The sequence below is a fragment of the Camelus dromedarius genome, chromosome 17 (assembly GCF_036321535.1).
Source record: "Camelus dromedarius isolate mCamDro1 chromosome 17, mCamDro1.pat, whole genome shotgun sequence".
NCBI classification, from domain to species: Eukaryota; Metazoa; Chordata; class Mammalia; order Artiodactyla; family Camelidae; genus Camelus; species Camelus dromedarius.
Window position 1 is genome coordinate 37,854,815 of NC_087452.1, and position 26,195 is coordinate 37,881,009.

The window sequence follows — 26,195 nt, forward strand, 5'->3', positions numbered from 1 at the left end:
TCCCCTGCTCATGGCAGACTGCAAGGGAATCTGGGAAGTGTGGTCCTGCTGATGGGAGAAGAGGAGCTCAACTTGATAAGTAGTTGGTTTTGCTGCAGGAAGTGACATTTTTCCAGAGGATTGACTATAAACTCAGACCACATTGCATCTGCCAGCCTTCCCTCAGGAGAGACCCACCCACACCCCTTAGATTCAGTCAACTGTCCAACCAGGAATAACCAAGGCTTGCCATCAGCCCAAGATCACAAGTGTCCTAACCAAACCAAACACCAAGATTTGGAGCAGATGGAATTTTTTTTTTTTAAGTTGGCAGGGGGACTGATGGAAAGACCAGGAAGCAGGGGATATTAAGGTAGAAAAGGTGGGAAGGGTACAGGGAATGATTGTTTTGAAATTTAAAATGTAATTTTTATTAATGGACGTGTTTAAGCATACAGGAGAGTAGAAAAATAGTTTTTTTAATATAAAGATTTAAAGAGGTAAAAGTCACATTTTATTACAGAAAAGTGTCAAAACAAATAAAAGAAAAATGTCCATGATGCTATCACTTCAGTATCTACAGTTATTGCTATGGTGTATTTCCTTCTAGTCTTTTTTTCCCCTTCCTCTTGGCTGTAAGTTTCCACACAGAGTTGTACTCAGTAGTATGTCCTTACAGGAGGAAGAGGTAGATTGTTCTGTCTTTGTTTTTTCCCTGGAATTCCTTGCTCCCTTTCTCACTTTGGGGGCACTTCACATTTTTCCAGTTCTCCAGCAGGTAAAGAGGTGGGAGGCGGGAGAGGAGTGTGGAGAGAGAGGAAGCCTAACCCCAATCAGCTATATGTCCGGTTTGCTGGCACCATCCTGGACTCGAAGCTAGGCTCGTTTTGGTACCTGTTTAGTGGCTGCTGTGAAGGCCAGCATCTCGGTGGTTTTAAGAGGGTAGGAGTTCCTTTCAGGTCAGGGGTGGGGTAGGGAGGGTCTAGCCTCCCAAATGAACCCAGCAGGTCTGTGCCTGTTTCCCACCATGGTAAACTGCTCACAGAGCACCCTGATGCCTCCTTCCGTGCAGGCTTTAGTTCCTGGGATAGTCTGAGCATGCACCTAGTAGACTTGCCTCCATCCAGAGGGGATGCGATGAGGCTGACTGCTGTACCTGAAGCCCCCCACTGTGTTTGTGCCACAGCCACACTTCCTGTGGGCTGCCCCGGCCAGTGACTGGGTGCAGCAGGGACTCTAAGGTGGGTCATTTTGGGGAGACCTGGGATACCTCTGATGCTGGTTTGGCTTGAAGATTTCCCAGTGGGTCTCCCAGCCTTGTCTGACATTTCCCCTAGTAAAATCTTTGCATGTTGAATCCCAACTTGGCATCTATTTCCCCCGACCCTGCTACTCATGCATCCTGGAAATCACCTCTCCAATAAACAACGTGCACTCAAATCTCTGTGGCAGTGGCTGTTTCTGGGGGAGCCAGCCTAAAACAGAGAAGCTGCACACATCACGCCCACTCATTACCCCAGAACAGAATCTAGTCACGGGGCCACACTGAGCAAGGGAGGCCAGGACACGCAGTCTCTTCTATGACAACCATGCAGGGGAGAATGGATGTGAGGGACCCCCTGGCGGTGCGGCCACCCCTTCTTACTCAGCCTTCCAGGCCTGTTCACATCCCTTCAAGATCAAGGTTCTGGAGCAGGGTGTGCAGAGGCAGAGTCCTTACGTAAATCTGTGCTGGCATGAATTAATCAAAATGAACTCAAATCTAACTCCAGGCTATAATGATTCCTGCCTCCAAAGGCAAAAGTGTAAAGTGAGTGAGGTTCACGCCCTGAACCCAGCCCACCTCTTGAGCCAAGGCCTCTTCTTTCCTTTTCAAATTCCCTCCAGAGTTCCAACTGCCGGGAGCCTCTATTACAGTGTCTCTCCCTGGGCGCTGATTCACCAGCCCAAGTATGTCTTCCTTGCCTTAACATGTACCTGTTCAGTCCCCAAGGTTCTGCATGTTACTAATTTGATAAGTTAATTTAACATAAAGACACTAATGTTGGTTAAGTCTTCACCGTGGCAGCAACCGGATGAGCATGTATGGCCTCTAACCAGAACCGGTTAGCGCCTTATCCAGAGGATGGGATACAAGTTTGCCTGGTGACCGCCACTGAGTCCTGCATTCCATGGGACAGGAAAATATTACCCATCTGAGGCTTTTCTTCCCACGCAGATAGGATAAAGAATGAGTAAGTTACCGCACAGGCAGGATCTTGTAACCCAGCTGGCTGAGACTCCATAAACTATGTGGTCTCATTTTTCTTTGGACCATGTTCCTTGGGGTTTCTTATCTATTCTTTTTTTTTTTTCCTGCCACATGCAGGAAAGATGCACTAGGTTCCTTTGATTCAACACTAAACTGTTCACAGTAGTTATCCATCCCTAGAGAGTGAGATTGTAGGGTGAGAGTGAAAGGCCACTGCCATTTTTTTTTAAATAGTTCTATAGGGTTTGAATTTTTCATATAAAGCATATCAAGTTTTGTAATTTGTCAGCCATCTGCCCTGCCCGGTGGTGTGGACAGGGTACCTGTCCTGTCCCTTCCTGAGATCCCTTCATCCTTGGTAACTGATGACAGATCCAATCCTTACCGTCTCCTCTTCTCTCTTGGGAATGCATCCTGCGGTCAGCTTTCTCTGCCGTGATATGAATTGTCCCTCCTGCCTGGCTTCTGTCTGCCCCGTGAGTCAGCTGTTCTGATTTATTTAAAACCCTAATTTTAGGTAAAATTAGAAGGGCGACCACGTTTGTTTATCTGCAGTGCCTTGGCTCAGTGCCTGGTATAAAGTTGCCAAGTTAAAAATGTTTTTGAATCATGGCTGAGCCCTCAGCTTAGCCAAGGAACTCCCCCACCACCGCTGGGGGACTTCAAGGTGGCGGGATGAGCCCAACTCCAGGAAGGGACCGGATGTCAGAGGCAGCTGGGGAGAGGACGGGGTGGCCTGAACGACAGTGTAAAATTAGGAGTAATATCTGCGAAAACAACTGCTTAGGCCCTACTGCCCTAGTCACCAGGTAAGCACGGCAGGACTCACGGGGAAATTACTGGCCAGAATCTCAGGCTTTGACTGCAATCTTAGGAAAGCCCAAATAAAAGCATCATCAGGGCTTTTTGCGTGTTTGAAATGGTGTTCGTCGGGCTGCGTCAGCCAAATCGACACTCTCAGAGGTGGCTTTCCTGATTGTTTGTTAAACCACACTACCTGCTATTTAACTTCTTGAAGTGATTTCTAAATTTCATACCTCTGAGCCCCCAGCCACTTTTTTGCCAGTATTGTTGTATGTTGTGAGCTGGGGCTCCCTCGTGGCATGGCCTGCACTGGCCACAGCAGACATATCAAAGTCCAGCTCCTGGGCCTGCCAGTCCTGGTCCTGTGACCTTAACTCACTGAGCCTCAGTCTTTCTCTTCTGTTAAATGGGATTGACAATGATAGCGGCCTCTAAGGTTGTTTGGGGGATTAAATAAAGTAATCTGCTTTTTTTTTTTCTAAGTGCAGGATACATAGTGAGCACTCAATCAGTAGTAACTATTGTATCAACACCATCATCATCATTAAAAGTTTATCAGAGAGGGAGAGCCAGAAGGACCTGGGATGTGGGCCCAGAAAATCTCTCTTTCCAGCAGAAGAAGAAGGACAAGGAGGAGGAGGAGAAGGAGAAGGATAAAATTCTGCTGTGTCATTCTTCTGGGGCCTCATGTTCTGTCCTTTGCAGAGTTGGGAAGTGGGCAGACTGGAGCAGGGGACTGGGGAGGGGGCTGAGAAGGCAGAGGGAAAATAAGGGCTGCTGTTCAGCAGCAAGGCCAGCAGGAAGGAGATGGAATTATCAGGCCCTGGGGAGGGGTCCTAGTGCCAGCCCTCTGCTGACATAATTAATGAGGCTGCTGGGCCAAAAGTGAGGCATGCTGTTAATATACAGACTTGTTGGAAGCACAAGGGAAATGCAAAGGAAAGTTTTGCCAAGAGGGGAGTGGGGTCAAATCAGCTCCAAAGGGAGACAACGTTATCTGCAATACATGTGTGGATTTAAATTTAAAAAAACAAAAACAAAAACAAAACAGAAGAAAAAAGATTAAAATAAAATTGATTTCAAACACAGGACCAAGAGCTATAGAACACTTAGTGGGCTTTTAACAGTCTTCTGTGATTATTTTCCTTTTGTCTTTTTTTTTTTTTTTCTTCCAGTTTGTTCAGCTGGTCAACTTCACCTGACGACACAACTAAGATTCCGACGGAGATGTAGCCTGCAGGATTTTAACCCCCGTGCCATAGGATGCAGAAGAAAAAACTTTTAAGACTAATTTCATTTTTATTTTGAAGAGTTCTGGGTTGCCGAGAGAAAGCAGTCTTGCGCCTCTGTAACATTTTTATGATTTCTGTGCCTGTTGTTTTCCATCATACAAACAAAAAGATTGATTTATCATATAAGGATTCGCAATGGCGAATTCAGTTTTCTTTTTCAAAAGGCCTTTTTGAATCACTGGGAGAAACGGACCAAGGAGATGGTGCCTGGGGCTGACTGCGCGGTCCAGGGCGGGGCAGGAAATGGAGGAAGCGCTTGCTGCGCTGCGGTCCCCTGCGGGTGTGGCTGCCGACCAGCGGGGAGAAGACCGCCCCGGCGTCGGCGTCGTTGGATGCAGCTGCTCTCGAAAGTCGCGAGCACTGCCTCGCCCCTGGCTTCCCAGGCGCAAGCCCCGGTGCCTTGGCCGAGCAGCCGGCTGGAGGTGGCTCTGCGCCGTGGCTCCGCACGGGGACAGGAGCTAGCGCGCTGGTCACCCACGGGGGCGGGGATGGCGAGAGGGCAGTACAAGGAGAGGACTTTGGTCTCCCCCGCCCCTTCGTGAACCCACCCCTCTCTCGATGCTCGCCTGGCTCCTCTCCATCTTTCCTGGCTCCTTCAGGCCGCGCAGTGACCCCGAAAAAGCGCCTGGGAAGCGAGGAGCTGTTGGAGGCGGCAGGGTTGTAGAAAGCTCTGTTTTACTTCGTTCATTTATTTTTCCTTTTCATTCTGCCGCTGCCTGGTGTTTGAAGAGAGCAAGAAACGTTTCAGATCGGCCTGTTAAGCCCAAGCGGATCCAGCGAGCAGAGGCTGAGCGGCTGGACAGTCCACGGAGCTGCGCGTTCGCGCGGGGGCCGGCGGGCACGTGGAGCGCAGTGCGGGCGCGCGCGCATTGTTTCTGCTTCCAACTGGGTCCCCGCTGGGCACTGAGGTCAGAACGTGCCTGCGTTTCGCGGGGGTCTTGATGCCTGACCCCCAGTCAGAGCGCAGCGTGCAGGGATCTGCTCTGCCAGGCAGGAGGTGAGGCTGCAGCTTCTGCTGAGAGCCAGCACTTACTCTACGTTAGGGCACCATTCAAAGCACTTTACTCGGGTTCACTCGGGTCACCCTCAACAACCCAGAAAAGTAGTGTATTATTACCTTCAATTTCCGGATGAAGTGAGGCACAGAGAGGTTAAGTCGCCCCGCTATTGATCTCAGACACTCTCCACATCTTAGCCCACTACTTGTTACTTCTTAAACGCCTGAGCCCCCAGACTCCTGTTTGAAAAGCACTGGTTAAGGGGCCGTTTTCACCTCCCTCTGTCCAAAACACCATCCCTTCAGTTCATCTAAAACCCTGAGGCCGCTCACAAAAGCATTTAAAGCATCAAAATCATTGACTCTGGCCCGGAAAATGGAATCTCTTAAGATGGTACTTTATCCAATGAAGGGCACCTGCATTTTAAACTGATTCCTAGCATCTTTTATTTTAAATGTAACAATACGTATACTTTGAGTCCCACGGCTGATTCTTTATTTCTGATTTATTATTGTCCCGACTGCAAGGAATGTGTTAGATTAGGAAAACACTGGCAAACGCAAAGAAGAAACTGAAAATCCCCCATATTCTCAGCCTCCACTCCATATACCGTGTGACATTGAAAATCATTTTTCAACATTTTCAGTCGTTTTTCTAAGTATATATAATAAATTAAGAGGGATTTATTAAAAGAAAATTTTAAAAGATCTCATAACTTACATTCTATTTTCTTTTCCATTTAACAATACATCACGAACATTCCCCTGCATGATCATATAGTCTACAAGTCCGTTTTTAATGACAGCACAGTATTTCCTTGTACGAATTTGCCATAACTATTCACTAGCCTTATTTTTTGACATTTAGGTTGCTCCCCAACTTCTGCTATTATAAATGATGAACACCAGGATGTAGCAATGTTTGACATGCCATGACTATCCCTTAGGACAAATGGTTGGCAATGGGATTGCTGGTTCAAAGTATGTCACATGTTTAAAGGGGTCAAATACCCCCTAGAAAGGTGGGCTCAGTCCTCATACCCCTAGGCAGAATCAACGTACCCTCTTTCTTTACCAAATCTGGGCATCATTGCTCAAGAGAATCTTTATTAACAAATCACACTCTTAAAGAAAAATAATACCTAGCTCATGTCATTGGAATGTGCTGGGTTTCAAGAGAAAGACTTCATATGATTGCAGATTTTTGACATATTTGGGAAATTTAGTTTAGTCAGATGCGCCCCTGACTGAGACTCTGCAAAGGACGTGGTCAGAGAGGGACATTTTGGGAAAAGAAACCAGGGAAGTTCATTCTCAAGCCATTTTTTTTTTCCTAAGGCAGGGAGACAGATGCTGTCTATAAAATGGGGTGGGGGGGATATTAATTGCTTCTTTTGCTGGGTCTTGGCTCCCTGGCAGCTTACCCATTGTCAGGTCAGAAAACACCGACGGTGCCTGCCTGCTGCAGAGCTACTGCAGAAATATTCAAGGCAGCCAACCTAGGCAATTAGACGTTTCTCTTAATTTGCTTCCCCCTTCATGCTACCAGCTTCCCCTCCCCCCATATCAGCATGTTGGAGTGACACAAATTTAAAGTCAGTCAGCCACACGTGAGCAGCGCAGCTGTGTGAATGAGTAGTTCCTTGACGTTCTCAACAGCTTTGTATGCGCCTGTGGAGACCTGAGAACCCTCAAACCCACCGCTGACTTATAAGATGCCATTGGTTTGATATTGGAGACAATGGGGGGGGGGGTGTGGTCTGGGCAGGTGGTGGTTTATGACCAGGAAATACAACGACCTACAGTCTGCAGGAATATGCATGTTTGTCGCAATGACCTCTAGGTGGATTTCTGCAGGGACAGAGAGAAGAGTTTTAGGGTGTGGCTTAAATTCCTTTCCTGGCAAAGCTTGCTCTAAAATCACTTTTGCCTGATGGGCTAGAGGCCATGATGTCCTTAGTGAATCCAAGAGATGCTCTTGGACCCCACTGCCCTTTTTTCTCCTCACTCAGCACTGCAGCAAGAGTAACAGATGCCTATTTAGGAAAGGCATGCTCCCTTATTATATGCAAACCTTGTTGCTAAAAATTCTCTTTTAGATGAATTATTAAACCCAATTTATAAAATAAGGACAGTACAGATTTCCTCTTGAATTATTCTTTCTCTTTGATATGCGATACCCAGGTCTGCTGGTGGAGAAAAGCAGAGAGACTATAAGAGGCCAAGTGGGGGTGGGAAGAAGGTGGAATAAGTAAATCAAGGTCATTTTAGAGTCTCAGAAATTTCCTAAATGCTTGGGGTGCATTTGGAATTCTTTAATCATCACAAAGAAATGCACAAACAATTATTTTCGTAAACCCAGATTTCTCCTCATAGTCTAATGAAGTAGAACATTTAATGTATCAAAATCCTTTTAAGGAACAGTACTGTCTTTGGGAACAGACATTGATCTGTGTTTGGGGCATTAAGGTAGGTGCTTTCAGGGGAGAAAGTAGGTTATTCTTTTTGATTGGAGGGGAGGGATTTTCTTTGTGTGGCTCTTGAAGGCGCTTCAGCTGGAATGAGGCTATAGGAATGGAGTGGACATACAGCCACAGTGGGTGGTGGCCCCTGGATGTTCTGAGTTAGGGGACACCTGGGGTGCTTAAGTGGTTGTTCAGGTTATAAACCTAACATGAGGTGTAAACCTCCGGCCACTTGCCTTATGAAATCTTCAGTAACATACACATTTTCTAAAAGCATAAAAGCCTTGACTAATTAATATTCTTTTTACATTGTTTGGAATTTATATCCCTTTTTTGCAATGCATGAATTTTTATCATCATTATGAAAAAGAAGTTAGCTATGAAGTTGATATTCACACCTTCATGTCAACCCTGAAGGCAGCCTCCCAGGAAAGAACTTGCTACAGTTGTACCAGCTCAGGGTCATCACTGGCTTTGATACATGCCATGCAGTCCCTGGACCAGAAGCATCACCTGGGAGCTGGATAGGCTTAAGTAAATCAGAATCTGTATTTTAATAGGATCCCCAGGTGGTTCAGGTGCCCTTTACAGTTTGCAAAGCACTGGTCTTCAGCACTGATTCTAAATATGGCTGCACATTGGAATCACCCAGAGAGCTTTATAAACTATAGAGTCCTGAGTCCCACCCCTAGGATTCTGATTTAATTGGTAGGGGCCCTGGGCAGCTGGATTTTTAAAAGTTCCCCATGTGATTACAATGTGTGGTATTTGAATACTCCTGATCTCAGAATGCTGCTTTCTTCGAGTTGTGTTTAAACCCAGACACTGTGGGAAGTGCCTGGGTTGGCCACAATGCTAGCTGTCTTTGCCAACCGTAGCTCTCCTCCAAGGCACTGCACCCGTCCTCTAAAACTTCTGCGGAACAAGTTTTCACCACAAGACTCAATAGAAGACTTCAGCCAATGGCAGATGATCAAGGGAGCTCCCAGTCTCCCTCTCCTCTCACACCTTGTCCTCCCTCTTCTGCTTTGGCACCCTCATGAGGCTGCCTGCCAGGATGGTTCAGGGCAAGGGCTTCAGGGTCAGGTGGCATGGGTTCCAAACACAGCAGTGTGCCCTAACATCGGTCACCTTCCCACTCTGAGGCTCCAGCCCCGACTCTAAATGGGGTTAATAATAGTTCCCACCTCCTAGGGATGTGAGGATGAGCCAAAGAAATAAGGCAGAGAAACCACTTACCAAGAATTGTATTCAAACAATAAACAGGGAGAACCCCTGTGGGGACTGAGAGGAGTAAAACCTGATTAGTGCTCAGCTTTCTCTGCTGTTAAAAGCACACAGAGGGGGATGCTAGCAAGAAACAAGCCCATTCATCTCGCAGACACCTAGAAAAACTCAGGAATGGAAGGACCAGGCATCACTGAAGTGGGGATGAGTGGAGGGCCTAAAACAAAGGAAACTGATGTCTGTCTGAAGAGCAGTAAATTCCCTGCCCTGCATAACCTGAGCCCACGCCTCCCCTGCCCCAGCAGAAACCTGGACTCTTACCCTCGGGTGAAACTGATCCAGGCAGCTCCCAGCTCAGAGATACCAAGTTAGCTGGGGCTGGAGGTGAGGCTCTGGATGGAAATGAGATTAAGTGAAATTCTGAGACTTTGCCCCCACTTCAGTTCTCTTTCAAGTATGCTGTTTGCCAGGCACACATCCTCCAGCTAGAAACCAGAGAAAAGGCCAAAAATGCTGAATTTTGGAAAGTCTCCCAAAGGAACAGTGGGGCCTGACCATCCCCAGCGAAGCCCCCGTTGGCAAGCCCTTCCTCATGTGATGAGCTTCCACTAAGCTTTGATGCCACCCACCTAGGATAAAGGGACAGGCGGAGATCACAAGAAAAACCTTCAACGTGGAAAGCAATTATCACAACAAAGAAGAGAAAAAAAGGAATTAAGTAAACAAGGATAATGCGGTTCCACTAGAGAGAGAAGGCATTGCATCTATAAGAGTATTCAGAGGACAGTAGAGATATTAAAAATGAAAAACAAACAAGTAAACCAAAAACAGAAATAAAATGCAATAAGGATGGGGCTAAAGTCAAGGTAGTGTCTCAAAAGTGTGGTAAAGAACACGAGGGCAACATAAGAGGTCCAACAGAAAATAAAAGTTATTCCCATGGAGAACAAAGAGAATTTGAGAAAGAGAAAATTATCAAAGAAAATTATTTTAAAAATCCCAGAACTAAAGGATATTATTTTCCAGACTAAAACAAGACAAGAAGTGCCCAGCACAATGAATTTTTTTTTTTCAGATGAAGGAGAACCCACTTCAAGCACATTTTCATGAAATTTTAAATATTTCAAGGCTAAAGAGCAGATCTTAAAATCGTCCTGCGAGACTCGGGGCGGGAATAACAGATTAAGGGTCACATGCAAGAGATTAGGGGTCACAGTAGCATTCATCATCTCAGCAACTTGGAATCTAACACATACGGGAATAAGACGTTCAAAATGCTGATGAAAATGGATTTCCAGCCTAGAATTCTATACCTAACCAAGCAACCAAAGATAGTCACTGGATGCTAGTTAGAGATACACCAAAACAAGGGAATTAGCAAAGAAAGATGAAGCTATGGGTAAGGAAATTTTATTTTCTTAAACATGCAGATTTCTGTGTTTAGGATGAGAAGCCATTTTGTCTGCAATGTACTTAGTCAAAAAAAAAAAAAAGCAAATTTGATGATTCATGTATAAATATTAAATGTAAGTGGTGTTTAAAAAAAAAAAAAAGGTGAAGCCATAGGATCCAGGAACTGAATTCAACACAAAAGAGAGTCAAAGGGAATTCAAGGTTGGGTGAGTGAAGCCCTAGGATGACCAATGGGCAGCAAGGATGGGGAACCACCAACCCAGTTTGGAGCAGGAAGAAGGATAGCTCCAGGAAGGATGGTTCCAAAATACAGATGGAAGTGATGTGTTGGAATATATTGAGAATTTTATGTCTCTTCTGGAGATTTAGTGATGTGTACATGGAATTATGCAACTGTAAAGAAAAAAGTCAATGATTAACTCCAGGGAAACAAAAAGGCATACAGGAAAGGAAATGTAATACTTCCCTGAGCAGCTTGACCAATGTTTACTTACTAAAAATAATACGTTCATTGAATGTTGATTTAACAAAAATGTGATATGATTCCATGGGGAGGATGTAAGAGAGAAAGTCAATAAGGTGATGGTATATGTGCTGAAACCCTCATCACAGCAGGAAGGCAGGAGATTATGTCTAAAATGGAAAAATCAGCACAACAGTATAACTCCTTTTGCTCAGAAAAGTGGAGGTAAATAAACTATTTGCTAAAGAGTTGGGACTTGGGGTGGGAGGCATGGGAAGAGGAAAGCTATTTTTCTTACTGGCCTTAGTCTGCTATTTGGCTTTTTAAAACGTGTATGTGTTACTTTGATAGAAATAGAATTAAATTTTAAAGTGATGCGGAGTACGGCACCTGGCCCATGTTATGCTTTGGTCAATGTGGGGAAGCTATTTTTCCCCTCCCTACCTCCAGCCCCCTTGGCTTTTCTCAGGAAATTCTGCAAAGTGAGTTATAAAAGTTGGCCATTTTGACTTTTTGTAACTTCATCTCTCACTCCTGCACTCAGGAGACCCTGAAGTGGCTCTCCTTTCTGTTATTTGTCTCAGTCAGCTCAGGCTGCTAGAACAAATGAGCATAGGCTGGGTGGCTTACACCACAAACAATTATTTCTCACTATCCTGGAGGCTGAGAAGTCCAAGATTAAGGTGCCAGCAGATTTGGTTATCAGCGAGGCCCCTTTTCCTGGTTTGTACATGGTCACCACCTTCCTGTTATGTTCTCACATGGTAGAGACAAAAAGAGTCAGCTCTCTTCTCATAAGGACACTAATTCCACCATAGGGGCCCCACCCTCATGACCTGATTACCTCCCAAATGCCTCACCTCCAAAAACCAGCACATTAAGGGCTACAACATATGAATTTTCAGGGACATTCAGTTCATAGCATTGTTGTGGTTGGTTTGTTTTTATTCTTTTAGGTGTTTTGCCCACAAAGAAAAGGTACTTCCATGCCGTACTTCACCAAAGAAACTTCACAGTGCCCAGGAAACTCTGAGAATATTTCTGATTCTGCTTTTGTTATTGAAATAAATGATATTTCTAATAAGAAATCTATACTTTTCACCTCATATGGAACTAGGGATTTCTCTGATAAGGATTTTTTTATGTGAAAAATCAGAATGTCTAATGAAGCCCTGGAATGGATGGGTTAAAGGTTTCCCCATTGAAATTAAGAGTTGGGACTTTTAGCAAAGCACCCTTTGCCTTATGCCCTGTGGGGGGTAAACTGCGACATGGGGGAGACTTGTACTTGATAAGAGTAGATGATTTTATGGAAATCAGGGAAAGGGCTGATATTTTGCATCAGGGCTGCTGAGGGGTGAAGGAGGCAGCACCCCAGATTCCAGAGGTAGAGGCATCTGGGGGGAGGGGACTTAAGTGCTGGGAATTTGCAGAGATCTGTGGAGGATGTGGGACTTGTCTATGGACTTGGGGGTCTGCAGTCCTCTAACCTCCATGCGGCAGGGCCAGGGAAGCCCACAGGGGTTTCTTGTGTCTCTCTACTGCATTAGCACATCCTTCTGCAGAGGCTGTGTTCACATCTGCAGAGAACAGGCAGTACTGGCATTTGGACGCAAGACAGGTTTGCTTCAGAAAAAGAAAGGAGGGAAGGAAGAAAGGGAGGGAGGGAAGGAGGGAGGGAGGAAGGAAGGAAGGAAGAAGAAAGAAAGGAAGAAAAGAAAGATAGATTCCTGTGACCAAAGGATGTTTCGTTTCTTAAAGTCATTTTCTCTCCCTCCGTTCCCTAAGCAAGCTGAAGTTATAGGACACCCGGGCACCCCTCTGTGCATCTCAGTTCAGCTCCTCAACTGCTGTGACTTAAATAGCAAAAAAAGAATTTTTAAAAATAAGTTTTGTCATCAGTCTCGCTTGTACTGCTCCAGCAGATACGACCAAAAAAAAAAAAAAAAAAAAAAAAAAACCCTCTCACAGACCAGCTTGCTTTGTTCTGGAGGCAATTTGTGCAGAATGCAGCCAGCTCCCTGAGGCTAGAGGGCAGGGAGATGGGACCGCCATCCTGCCACTGCACCCAGGCAGGGAGGGGCGTGGCATGCGAGTGCAAATGTGTGTGTGCATTTGTGCATGTGTGCATGTAAGCGTGCAAGTGTGGATTAGCGTGTGTGTGTGGCCAGAAGTTGTGGTGAGTGGAGCTGGGCCAGGAGGAAGGAGAAAATGCTTAAGAGGTTGAACGAAGCTTTCCGGGCATATTCTATTTTTTAACAAAGAGTGATACGTCTTAACACTTCAGACTCTTGGTATGAAAATCCCAGCAAGATTCCACCAAATTTATTTTTAAAGTCCTCGTCATTTGCAGAGGGACTTCAGAAAGACCACGGTTGCACTGGCGGGGATTGCAGATCATTTCTTTTTCGAAGTGAACTCCTTGCCCCTTTCTGCAGGCGGGAAAAGACGATTTTCTTGAAGAGAGCTGTCACAACAGGAGGCACTCATCCTTTATTAGCCACAGGACAATATGGCATGTTTTATACGAATAGCATAGAAAGTTTTAGAAGGAACAGGTTCCCTCCTGGTATGTGTTTGCCACGTGTCTAGAGTTGCTACTGTGTGACTACGTGGGTCCTTATCTTAAGGACGGCACTCAGACAAAAAAGTGAGTGCCTCGAGCCAAGTGACTTCACAGAGAATGACTCAGTCCTTCCCAAAGGGGCTTCCACAGGCCACAGGGGTGCCAAGGTAAACCTTTTCTTTCTAAAGGTATGTTAAATTTATTTTAATGGGATTAGAAAGGTTAAAACCAGCACATCAAGTCCACAGTGACATGAAAACATAAAATTCCCATGAAACAAATCATTTAGATGTTTACAATATGAGTTTGTTTAAGAAAACACTAGTTAAACAATAATCCAGGGGGTGTATCACCCAGGATTGGGTAGGAAAAAGAATTCTCCCTGGTCTCCACGGCAAAACTTGATTAAGGGACCCCTCACAGATTCCTGGGACAAGGTAAATGGAACCCTAAAGAATGCTGCCATCTCCGAGAATAGCCCCAGGGGGTGACTGTTACCACCTAAGGCCTGAAGGGTCAAGGTGGGGAACTGGGCCCCAGCTGAGAGTTGGAGCCACCAAGAGGGCCCAAGTGTGGACAGAGCCAGGGCACCCAAGTGAGGAGGGGAGAAATAGTGCTTTCCATGGGCCAAGCCACCTGGAGGCCAGGGGGCTAGGAGCCTGGGGTGCGTCCAGAGAGAGGGTCAGCCTCCCTGATGGTACAGATCTGGGCAGAAACTGGATCTAGGTAGGGGCAGGACTGGAGCAGAGAACAAACAGCTTAAAGTGGGATGTGGGTGCAGCAGGAATTGGGAAGGTACGTGATGGCTGGAGTTTGGCTCTTCTCAGCAGACCAGTGAGGTTAGTATGATATCCTCCCTTTTCAGGTGAGAAAGCCATGCTTTAGAAAGGTTAAGAACTGACCCAAGCTTACACCGCTTACACTGGGTCTCGAGCCAGAGCTGTCTGACTATAGAGCCGGGCCTCCTAACCAGGACTTTGTCCACACCATGCACACACACACATTGTGCACACATATATTATACAACAACCAGCAAATGGTGATATTGGGACTATGTGCACAATGGATATAAACAGTAAAGCATGCTATAAAAACATACATGAAGCACTGACATTTCATTCATCCCTATGATCTCTGTGGCCAGGAGCACACAGCTGGCCTCTCATGTAGACTCAACCACGCACCGCCTCCTGGGACTTTACCCCAGGCTTCATTATTCCAGCCACAGAAACATGCACCCCATTTATCCAAGGGCCAGAGTCTGGTTGGCTCTCCTCAGAGTTCAAACTCAAGGACAGGGCCCCTGGCCAAATTAAAGTGGGGCCTGGGAGAGTCCAACTGCACTTAAAAATAATAATAATTGCATGTACTTTCTTTAATGAGCTCTCATTCCCACTTGGCAGCAGAAACGCTAAATTCACTCCAGCAAAGCCAGTCTAATCCAATAAAAATGTTAGTCTAATCAAGGAATTCAATCGCGATCCAGTTCAAAGTTCCCTCTCTACAGGGTGCTGCCCCTCCTCCACCTGAAGGGAATATTCCAGGGGCTTCCGGCTAGTCCACAGCCTAGCAAGCTGGGGTGGGGAGAGCCAGAGCCCAGAGGTGGCGAGGCTGCGCCACATTTGTGTCTGCTCTTCTCCTCACCTCGGCTGGGTCATGTCCAGCTGCCATCTCTGCACATGTGATGGCCCTGGGCTCTCTAGGCAGACCTTCCACCTGGATACTGAGCAGCTTCTGAAGTACAGTGGCTGCTGCTACTCCCTTTACCCAAGCAGATGGTCCACCTTCCAGCCTCTGCCTCTGTGAGTCACTCTGTTGCGCTGGGCAGTCTTCCAAGGTGAGGGGAGTAGCCCACTATACTTTTGCAACTGACTTAAAGTTGCTGTAGGTGAGAATTGAAAAAAAAAAAAAAATCCCTACTTGGATTCACATCCCCCAGGCTCCCCTGACTAGAGAGCATAAGGCGAAGTGTAAGCGCTAGTGCTTTACTGGGAGGTGCAATCCCAGGGCGGCAAGAGTGCCGGGGAAGGAAGGGGCCCGGGGACGGACGGGGAGGCACCGCAAGGTGGCTCACTGCTGAGCAGACCCTGCTTCAGGAAGAGACCCAGCTGATCATGTTGCCGTGTGGGATGTCTCTGAACAGACTCTACAGAAACACCATGCCTAGAAATAGTCCCTTAATGGAGGAATGGAGAGCAGATTTCTCCTGACTCTCCACCATCTCCTGCCCATCACTGGCCAAGGTTCACCACACAGAGAGTGAACTTCCCTGTGCTTCTGTGGCACCACCTGCCTCCTTCAGGAGCTACTGTGGAAAATGATCCAACCTAGCAGCATGGCGAGTCGTCCTAGTCTGGAAGTCATGGGAGGAGCCAGAGACTCGCACAGAGACCTCGGGTGGCAGCACAAAGTTGCATCCCAGAGCCCATCACGGCAGGGGCTGGGCACAGTGGTCGCCACTTGCACATGAGGTATCTGATACCGTGAGGCTGTGTTTGTTTTTGTTTTTTTAAATATATACATATTTTCTAGAAGAAATCAGGCTGAACTATATCTAAACTACTTCAGTGTAAAAGACACATGACGGGTGGCTGGGTAGGAGCCTCCCTTTCGAATGCCCAGGAGCCTGTCTTCTCCCTCCCAGGCTGTGAAGACAGCTGTGCCTGGCCACGAGCCAAGGGAACCCTCTGCAGCACAGAGACCCAGAACTTCTTTCCGCAGTGTGAGTTGGAGCTGTGCTATGTCACAGTGGTTAGAGACCTGGGCTGTCCTGATACACAAGTGGGAATGACAGCTATATGTAACTCATAGAATTGTACAGAATAAATGAGATAATCCAAGGTTTTCCACATTTGGGACATTCGCATATCACCTTCACACTTTGCCCCCTTGTCTGTATACCATCTGTTTTATTACTTAGTGGATTTTTAAAATTGACTTTGTTTTAAATGTTAGCCTCATTCTAAGGAATAATACCTGTGAATTCTCCAGACTGATATGCTGGTTATACACATTTTTATAAGCATGTATGATAGAATAAGCATGTTAGTCTTTTATATTTATTTATGGTTAGAGGGGTTATTGGAGACCAAACCCAGAACCTCCTGCATGCTAAGCATGTGCTCTACCACCTGAGCTATACCCTCCCCTCCTGAGCACGGAGAAAAGACAGTCTCTTCAACAAGTGGTGTTGGAAAAGCTGAACAGATATGTGTAAGTCAGTGAAATTAGAACATTCTCTCACATTGTATACAAAGATAAATTCAAAATGGATTAAAGACCTAAATGTAAGACATAAAACTCCTAGAAGAGAACATAGACGAAACATTCTTTGACATAAATTATAGCAATATTTTCTTAGCTCAGTCTACCAAGGCAAAAGAAATAAAGACCAAAATAAACAAATGTGACCTAATCAAACTTAAAAGCTTTTGCATAGCAAAGGAAACCACTGACAAAATGAAAAGACGACCTACACACTGGGAGAAAATATTTGCAAACAATATATCTGATAAAGGATTAATATTCAAAATATACAAACAGCTCATATAACTCAGTATCAAAAAAACCAAACAACCCAATCAAAAAATGAGCAGAAGTCCTAAATAAATATTTTTCCAAAGAAGACATATAGATGGCCAACAGGCACATAAAAAAATGTTTAACATCACTAATTATTAGAGAAATGCAAATCAAAACCACAATGTTGTATCACCTCAGACTGATCAGAATGGCCATCATCCTACACTGTAGTTGGGAACACAAATTGGTACAGCCACTATGGAAAACAGTATGGAGGTTCCTTAAGAAACTAAAAATGGACTTACCATATGATCCAGCCATCCCACACATCCCAGGATATATGCATCCTGGGCATATATCCAGAAAGAATGAAACACTAATTTGAAAGGATATATGCACCCCAATATTTATAGCAGCACTGTTTACAATAGCCAAGACATGGAAACAACACAAATGCCCAACAACAGACGACTGGCTTAAGAAAATGTGATATGTATATACATTGGAGTATCTATCACTCAGCCATAAAAAAGAATGAAGTCTTGCCATTTGCAGCAACATGGACAGACCTAGAGAATATTATGCTTAGTACAATAAGTCAAACAGAGAAAGACAAATACTATATGATATCACTTTTATGAGGAATCTAAAAAGTGATATGAATGCATTTATGTACAAAACAGAAACAGACTCACAAAGAAAACAAATTTATAGTTACCAAAGAGGAGTAGCAGGTGGGCAGGATAAAGTAGGAGTATGGGATTAACAGATACAAACAACTTTACATAAAATGGCGAAGCAACAAGGATTTACTGTATAGTACAGGGAACTATATCCAATATCTTATAATAATCTATAATGGACTATAATCTGCAACAAAACAAAACAAAACAAAACGGAATCACTCTGCTGTACGCCTAACGCAATATTGCAAATCAACCACACTCAATAAAAATCATTTTTATTAATTAATTTAAATTAATTTTATTAATTAAGTAATTTCAATTAATTAATTAATTTTTAAAGAATGTTCTCTATGTTGGCTCCTTCAGTCCTGGCCAAGGCTGTGCCGTGTACTTCCTGACAGTGAGCTGTTCACTTTGCCTCCAGCTCTCCCATCTTCCCTTGTAGTCAGGGGAGGGCACGGCCGACTCCCACTGACTCTGCAGCTGCCCGTGGACACCCCTTTTCCATTTCCATGCAAACACCTCCTTCTTGCATTTCCTATCACCAAGCTCCCTCTCCCTCTCCACTCCCAATGCCCATCTTCCACCAACTGCCTGATCACTCCCTCTCTTTCCCTGAAAACTCTGGCATCTCCACCTGTTTTTCTTCTCCATTCCAAGCTCATCCATAAACCTTATTCCTTTAGCTTTCATGTTGACATACATCCAATGTCTTGTCTCAAGGGTCTTCGACCACTTCTAACAGCTCCAAGAACACTACTCTGCCTCCTCCTCCTCCTTTGGCAAACCACGGACATAATGTGGAGCATGCTGCCTCCTAGAACAGCGCAATCTGAGAACTCTTTCAATCTCAGGCTTCAGTCTCTATGCCTCAATGATCTGCACCTTTATTCCCTGTGTTTTGGCTCTCTAACTTCTTTAAAATATCATTTCCTTGATCCTCTGTTTTCTTACAATTTCTCATCCACCTTCTCCACCCAGTTCGAGGTCCCACAAGGCATTGCTTAGCAACCTGGAAGTTTCTGGTCACTTTCTGTTTCCACCTCACCCATCTTACAAACCCCCAACTTCGAAGCATCAACTTACCTGCAGGCCAATCCTGTACCAGGGACTGGGGTGGGAGTGGCGTGTGGCTTGAGCACTGTTGAAGAAAATCCATTCATCCTTTGCTCAGAAGTTTGTTTTGTTCTTATTTCCCTATTTTTGGTAGTGTTTCTGCTGGAAAGGCAAAAAAGAAAAAAAAAGTTGCAAGTGTTCTGTAAACTATAAAGTGCTTTTTAAAACAAGTAAAGCAGTTTATCCTTTTCATAAAAGACCTGACATTCTCCCAATGAGAGATCCGCAATCCATCCATGGTGAGTGCAGTCCCCTGTACTCATGTGGTCTTACACTTCTATTTGGAATGAATGACCTGCCCCTTCTTACTCAACCTTCAAATTGCGCAGGAATCATCTCTTATAGGAAATCTTGACTGAAACTCGGGTTTGGTTAGGTGGTCCCCTCCCCCCATGCTCCCAGAGCACTCATCACAGGATTTTGTAATGTGCTGTTTAGGTATCTGTCTCCCCTGTTAGACTGGGATCCAGGAATTTTTTTTTTTTTTTTTTGAGAGGACAGACCTTCTCTTACTCATCTTCATTCCTTACGGTAGCCACTTGTTCATTTCACAAAACTGAAAATGAACCAAAGCCAGAGGAAGAACTCCAACCTCTTTTGGAGAACAAAAAAGAGAATTAATTGGAATAAGATGATGATGAGCAGCAGTAGACAATGTCTCGAATGCTTAGCATTCCACCTTTTGGGAGGAGCATCTCTTTTCCCCTCCCACCACGTGGAATGGAAGGTAACAATCATAGGAGCTCTGCTCCTTGGCCACTGTTGATTGGCCTCATCTGGGCCAATCAGAGTGCTTCCTGGGATCTTTTGAGCTGGAATTAGAATAAGGGATACAGTCCCCCCTTTGTTAGTGAAGCTCTGAAATGTGAGGCTGGCAGCCATGTTCAGAAGAAGCCAGTGTGCAGTGAGAGAGAAGGTACCCAGGAAAAAGGGAAGGTGAGGGACAGAAATGAGTCCCTGGTTCCTATCACCCCTGGTGCTCAGGCTGCCAGTCTGGGATAGATACAGTCTTTCATCAAAGTCCTCTTGGACCTATGCTGGACTGAGTTGAGTTTCTGCTATTTACAGTTAAAGGGAGCCTGACCAATCCACATTCCCATCTTTCACTATTACATTTTACTTTCTTAGGACAGGATAGCCAACTTAAAAGAAAAGGTAGTCAATATCTGTGAGTCTGTTTCTGTTTTGTAAATAAGTTAATTTCTGTCTTTTTTTAGATTCCACATATAAGGGATAACATATGGTATTTTTCTTTCTCTTTCTGGCTTATTTCACTAAGTATGACCATCTCCAGTTCCATCCACATTGCTGCAAATAACATAATTTTATTCTTTTTTATGGCTGAGTAGTATTCCATTATATATATATACTACGACTTCTTTATCTAGTCATCTGTCAATGGACATTTAGATTGTTTCCATGTCTTGGCTACTATATATAAAATAGATAAACAACAAGGTCTACTGTATAGCACAGGAAATTATATTCAATATCATATAGTAACCTAAAATGAAAAAGAATATGAAAAGGAAAATATGTATGTATATGTATGGCTGAAACATTAGGCTGTACACCAGAAATTGACACAACACTGTAAGCTGACTTCACAATTAAAAAAATCAAAGAAAGAAAGAAAGAAAGAAAGAAAGAAAGAAAGAAAGAAAGAAAGAAAGAAAGAAAGAGATAGTCAAAAGAAATGGATTGATGCTTGATCTGTTAATTTGATGACTGTCATTTTTCCCTCATTTATTTTAAGGTATCACAGAGTTTAAAAATCTCCCTTTTTAGTGTACAGTTCTGCCAGTCTTGAGAAAAGTATAGAGTTATGGAATCTCTACCACAGTCAAAACAAACAGTTCTTAACATCCCTCAGAATTTCCCTGTTCTCCTTTATGGCTTAATCTCCACCCTATTCCCAGCTATTAGAAACCACTGATCTCTTTTCTCTCTCTCTAGTTTTGCTTTTGCAGGAATGTCATAGAAACAGAATCCTCCAGGAGGTAAGAATTAGCATTGTGCCTGTGAGATTCATCCATGTGATTGAGGGTTTCAGTGGTTCAGTCCTCTGTGTGGCTGTTTCGTATCCTGCTGTACATCGTACCACCCTTTCTTTATCCATTCCCCAGTTGCAGGACATTTGAATTGTTTCCAGAAAGGCTTTCTCGATGTCTGTCCACCCTCATCTTCTTGATTTCCTTTGCACCTGCATCTCAGAGAAGCTGTCTTTCCATGTTCTTGCCCCTCTCCTAGCAATAGATTCTGTCACTTGTTACTTGACACTTGTCCTAGTCATAGCGTGTGGGTGGGAGGAGGGCTCCATCGTTCTGATTCAACCTCAGTCTCAGGCAGGCATGGTCCCCTGTGCCTCAGGAGTGAGCCTTCTTGGGGATGCTGCTGTAATGTAGGAGACCTTTCATGGTTTGGGTCCAGGTTGTATCTCTGGCTCTTCCTCAGGGGTGGAGGTTTTTTTGTTTTTGTTTTTTTAAATCTCTGTTCTCTTCCTCCAACTGCACTGGATGCTCTGAAGGCAGCAGTTTGATGCCCTTCCCATGCAGTTTAATGCTGTTCCATGAGGAAGGACTGCTGTTCCCCCACCCAAGAGCTGCCACATGGGGGATGCTTCCTCAGGACTTTTGCTCTGCTCTTGATCTCTCTTATGAGCACCTGCCAGATCGACACAGAGGAGCCTGCGAGCAGGGGCCAAGTCCCTTGCATGTGGCTCGCAGGTGTTCCACGTTCTCATGCTACCTGCACGTAGCGGCAAATTTGAGGAGGATTTTCCTTACTCATCAGTGTGGCATCTGGCGATGTCTATTCTAGACAAGCAAGCCCTCCAATCCCATCTTCCCTTGGAGGTGCCTGTCTTCAGACTGTGAGCTAATTCTTAACCAGTGTCCTCAGCTTTCTAATGGGTTCAAGGTGTAACTGAGAAGGACCCTATGGGGAATTCCCGGAACAGACTGCCCCCACTCCACCATATCTTCCACCTGCCTCTTGACTGTAGAAAAACTTTTGTCTCCTAGGCTTCCCTGAGTTCCAAAGAGTACATTTAATCAGAGAAGGGAGAAAATGCAGAGAGAAAGGCAAACAGTCGAGCAAGATAAAATAATAATTGTTTAGCTGTTAAACAAAGTCAAGGACCTTTAGTTCCCAGTCAAAGGCTATAGTAATATTTTGAGCCATCTCCTTGGAGCTGTTTTGCAGATACAGGTAGAAGAAGTTAACCGTATGCTGCCCATAAGCACGTAGACCCTAGACTGACTGGAACCAGAAGGTTGATGATGTTGATGATTGCCTCACCACCAACCAATCAGAAGAATGCCCACGAGCTGATCACACACCCCACAGCCCCCCATCCCTCACACTGTCTGTAAAAACCTTTCCCTGAAAGCTTTTGGGGAGTTTGGATCTTTAGAATGCTAGTTACCTAGACTCCTTGCTTGGTGCCCTGCAATAAACGCTGCACTATCCTTCACCACAACCTGGTGTCAGTAGATCGACTTAACTGCGTGCAGGCGAGCGGACTCAAGTTTGGTTCGGTAACAAAGGGAAGTTGTGAATTTGCACAATGTTCAGTTTTCTTTTTGTTGTAACGGTGGGACTGATGTTTTCCCAGCTTTCTACATCCTAAGTGGAAGCCGGAAGCCTATCCTCACTTTTAAACAGAAGATGGGAAAATAGAACCCCTGTGCTGGATGGACTGGCAATGAATCAAGTCAGGAAGGGGCCAGTCCTGAGCTATATTTTGGCTGACTCACAGGTATTTGAGGGGGGAAAAAAAAACCCTTCAATTGGCTTCAAATGTTTTAAAATCTGAAATGTTTTCATGAAAAAAATCTGGATTTGGGGTCTCTCTTGAAACCACTGCCCACTGTGGTCATCACCAGGCTGCTTCCTGGATGTGGGGTGTGGTTCTCCAGTCCCCTACGGTCCCTGCACTCATGACACTGTTTTAGGCACCTTCTTGACCTGCCCAGCCCTGTGGGCTGAACCCTGAGCACTGCTAGGGTCATCGCAGTTATGAAAACGTCCAAGTCCTTCTGTGCCAATGGGCAAACAGCCAGTTCCCTGCGCCCCCTGTCTCCCCTAGAGCCCCACATTCCAAAGGCATAAAGCTGGCACACCCCACAGCCCTGTGGCAGAGCTGGGAGCAGCACCCACCCAGACTGGGTGACGCCTGCCTCGTTCTGGTGTTAGAGGCCCACAGGCAGGGTGACACTGAAATATTTGATGTTTGCCACCCCTGACTTAAAAGGACCACACACAAGGTCCTGGTTCTGAGAAGGTGGAGGTGGGCAGAGTGATGCTGTTTAAGGTGATACTGTCAAACATCAAGGCTTTGCGGGGCCTGGATGAGGCAGTGAAGACCAGCGGCAGAATGTGCCTTTGGATGTTGCTTCTGGAAGCATAAAGAAGAGACTGGGAACAAATAGGAAGAGCTTTAAGCAGCAGGACAGTCAAGAAGCGGGGCTGATAGCGCTGGAGATAAAGTGGGAAACAGCTATGCCTGAGGGTGGCCCATTATCAGGGATTTTCGGCCTCTTTCTACTTCAAAAAGACACATAATTAAAAGAATGTAATTAACTGTTTTGTAATTAAATACCAAAATAATTAAATTTGAAATTAAACACGATAACATCAAGTTGTTCAGGCCGGATTAGTTTGTGTCTTAATCTGATAAATCATTTTCATTATTATTAGGATTAAGGGTTTGAGAAAGAAATTATAAGAGGAATAATTCCTACATTTCAGAGAGAAAAGAATACCTGGGCTCCTGGTTCCTCATATACAGAGTTCTCTCAAAGGTCAAGTGCTGGCGGCTGATTTTGAGGCATGAGTTGGAAGAACAAGAGAAAATACTCTTGAAAAGATTGTTTTTCTGGTATCTGTACCTGAACTTTTTTGTACTTGAATTTTGAAAAGTCATTAGTTTCCTCCGAAGGCCCTGCAAATTTTTGACCAAAAAAAGATATTTTTTAATTGAAGCCCAAAAAGTAGCCACATTAATAGCTACCCATCAAATAATAAAATTTGGTGTCTCCCTTTTTGCAAAGTACAATGCAGGAAAATGCCAGGGCAGGCAAAGAGATAAAACATAGCTTCTTCTCTCAAATGCAGGGTTCTCTTTCCTTGTTGTGGGGAAAAAGAATGTCTGTATAGAGAAAATAAAGTACTAATCATGAATTCAATAATAACAGAAGGCACTTGTGGTGGTTAATTCTGTGTCAATTTGGCCAGGCTACGGTACCCAGAGATTGGGTCAAACATTATTCTAGATGCAGATGAGATTAACACTTAAATCAGTAGACTTTGAGTAAAGCAGATCACCTTCCAGAATTGGGGTGGGGCTCGTCCAATCAGTTGAAGGCCATAACAGAAAAAGACTGAGCTTCCCAGGAGAAGAGGGCATTCTGCCCGCAGACCACCTTTGGACTTGAACTTCTCCCTGGACCTCCAGCCTTCAGCCTCCACTGCAGATTTTGGACTTGCCAAGCCTCCATGATGGTATGAGCCAATTCCTTAAAATAAAATCTCTTTCTCTCTGTCTACATATATATGCGTCCTGTTGATTCCATTTCCCTGCAGAGCCTGAGTACTACAGCACCAAAGTCAGAGGTGTCTCAGAGAAGTTCGCTCTCCCTTTGGCAGACTCTTTATTATAGCAGCAAAGGACTGCAGGGTGGCTGAACCCACAGCATCCTAATAAAGCTGTATTTAGTAAAACAGACAGAGAGCCTGTGAGCCATACTGCATGAGCAGATTATTTCTTAGGCTTACTGAGTTTTTGGCACCCTGGAAATCTGGCACTTAAGGTGAGGGCCTCGCCTGCCTCCCCCTAGTCTCAGCCGGGCTCCTCAGCAACGTGACCTGAATGACACCTGTGAGAACAGAGTTCAACTAGCAGAAGCAGCATGCAGCCTGGAGGTGCTGGCAAGATGGCCCTGCTGTCCTGTACAACCTTGAATGGCTCTCACCATCCCTTGGGCCTGCACCCGCACACCGTGATGAACGCATGCAGGTAGCGGCCTTCACTCAGTGCATCCTGGGTGGAGTGACCTCCTCAAAGCACAGGGCATCCCCGAGAGGTGGGGTCACTGCAATTTCCCAGGACTCGAGTCAGCCCCACATGGAAGCGTGGGTGGCCTTACAGGTTATGCCATTTCTGGTGGGGCGCATCTAGGGGCCCTGGAAGCGCCTACCTCTCAAGCTCTGGGAGAGCTGGCTGCTGCCTCTGAGCATGGGCCCTGGTCCTCTGCTATAGGATGCAAAGCGGAAAAGGAGAAAGGAGAGGTAGAAAACAAGGCAGTCACATCCCCTGCATACTTCTGCCAAGTTCCTCTGCTGCCTGGAAAGCCTGAGGATGTAGGACCCAGCTCTGTGTGGGCGCATGGCGGGCCAGCTTGGGGTGGTGTGTGGATTGGGCTCTCGGAGTTCCCACGCTCTCCATGTCGGCTTCAGAGGCCACCCTGCTGGCCTCTCTTTGTTTTGGCTTCTATACGACCTTTGGATAAGCAGCACCGTGGAGTCACCCAACCAGAATGCATCGTGGCCTTTCCTCAGGACCTGGGAAGGCATGCTTTGCTGGGCAGGGTGGCCACATCGTGAACGACGCTTGAAGGTCATGGCAAGGTCTGCGGGGCTGGGGGAGATGGCACAGGTTCACTTGGTTCAGAGAGGGCTTTGAGCTATGCTTTCTGACCACTTACCCCAGACTCAGCAGTCTTGCAGTGACCCGGGCAAGCCCCTGACTGCTCTGTGACTCAGTTTTCTCACCTGGAGAATGGTTATAATAATGATGATGCTGATGCTGGTGATGATGATCCCACAAGTTGAGCAGGTGAAACGGTAGAAGGAATAGAGGGTTTAGCACAGCGCCCGATGCGGAGTCCCTGCTCAGCAAATCAGCTGCTGTGTCCCTGTTTTTGGCCTCAGAGTGGGCCTTGACCTAAGCCAGGCCGATCAAAACCTATCCCTAGGACTTTGTAAACTAGCAGTGAGACCAATGCCCCTCCTTGGTTGTGAAGCTGTACATGGAGACGGGGGAGCTACTTCCTGCCAGGAGCGGGGAGCTGGTTCTGGGAGGACCAAGCCACAGAGAAGCAGTGAGGGGTGTTAGCATGGGGGTTCCCAGTGGTTTCCAGTCCCTGGTTCCCATTGTCCCGTGTGGCCCACCTCCCCGCAGCTTCGTTCCATCCAGCTGTTCCTGCAGTGGTGTGATCCGTCCCCCTTTGAGGCTGCAGCTAGCTGGAGGGGTGCATTCGTTCACTGGGGCAGCCATAAACAAAGAGCTGCAGGCTGCCTGAAATGCAGCAACAACGGAAAGTGACTTGCTCATGACTCTAAAGGCTCGGAGCCTGAGAGCGAAGTGTCAGCAGGGCTGGTTTCTCCCGATGCCGTTCTCCCGGCTGCGTCT

The 26,195-nt window shown here is 45.6% G+C and overlaps 1 long non-coding RNA gene across 1 annotated transcript in view; it reads left to right on the forward strand.

Annotated features, from left to right (window-relative positions):
• Nucleotides 1-4,355, forward strand: part of LOC135323312 (uncharacterized) — a 73,985-nt gene extending 69,630 nt beyond the window's left edge. Inside the window, exon 3 of the long non-coding RNA XR_010384712.1 lies at nucleotides 4,210-4,355. This is a non-coding gene — a long non-coding RNA (uncharacterized LOC135323312). The remainder of the gene's footprint in view (nucleotides 1-4,209) is intronic.
• Nucleotides 4,356-26,195: the final 21,840 nt, after the last annotated feature.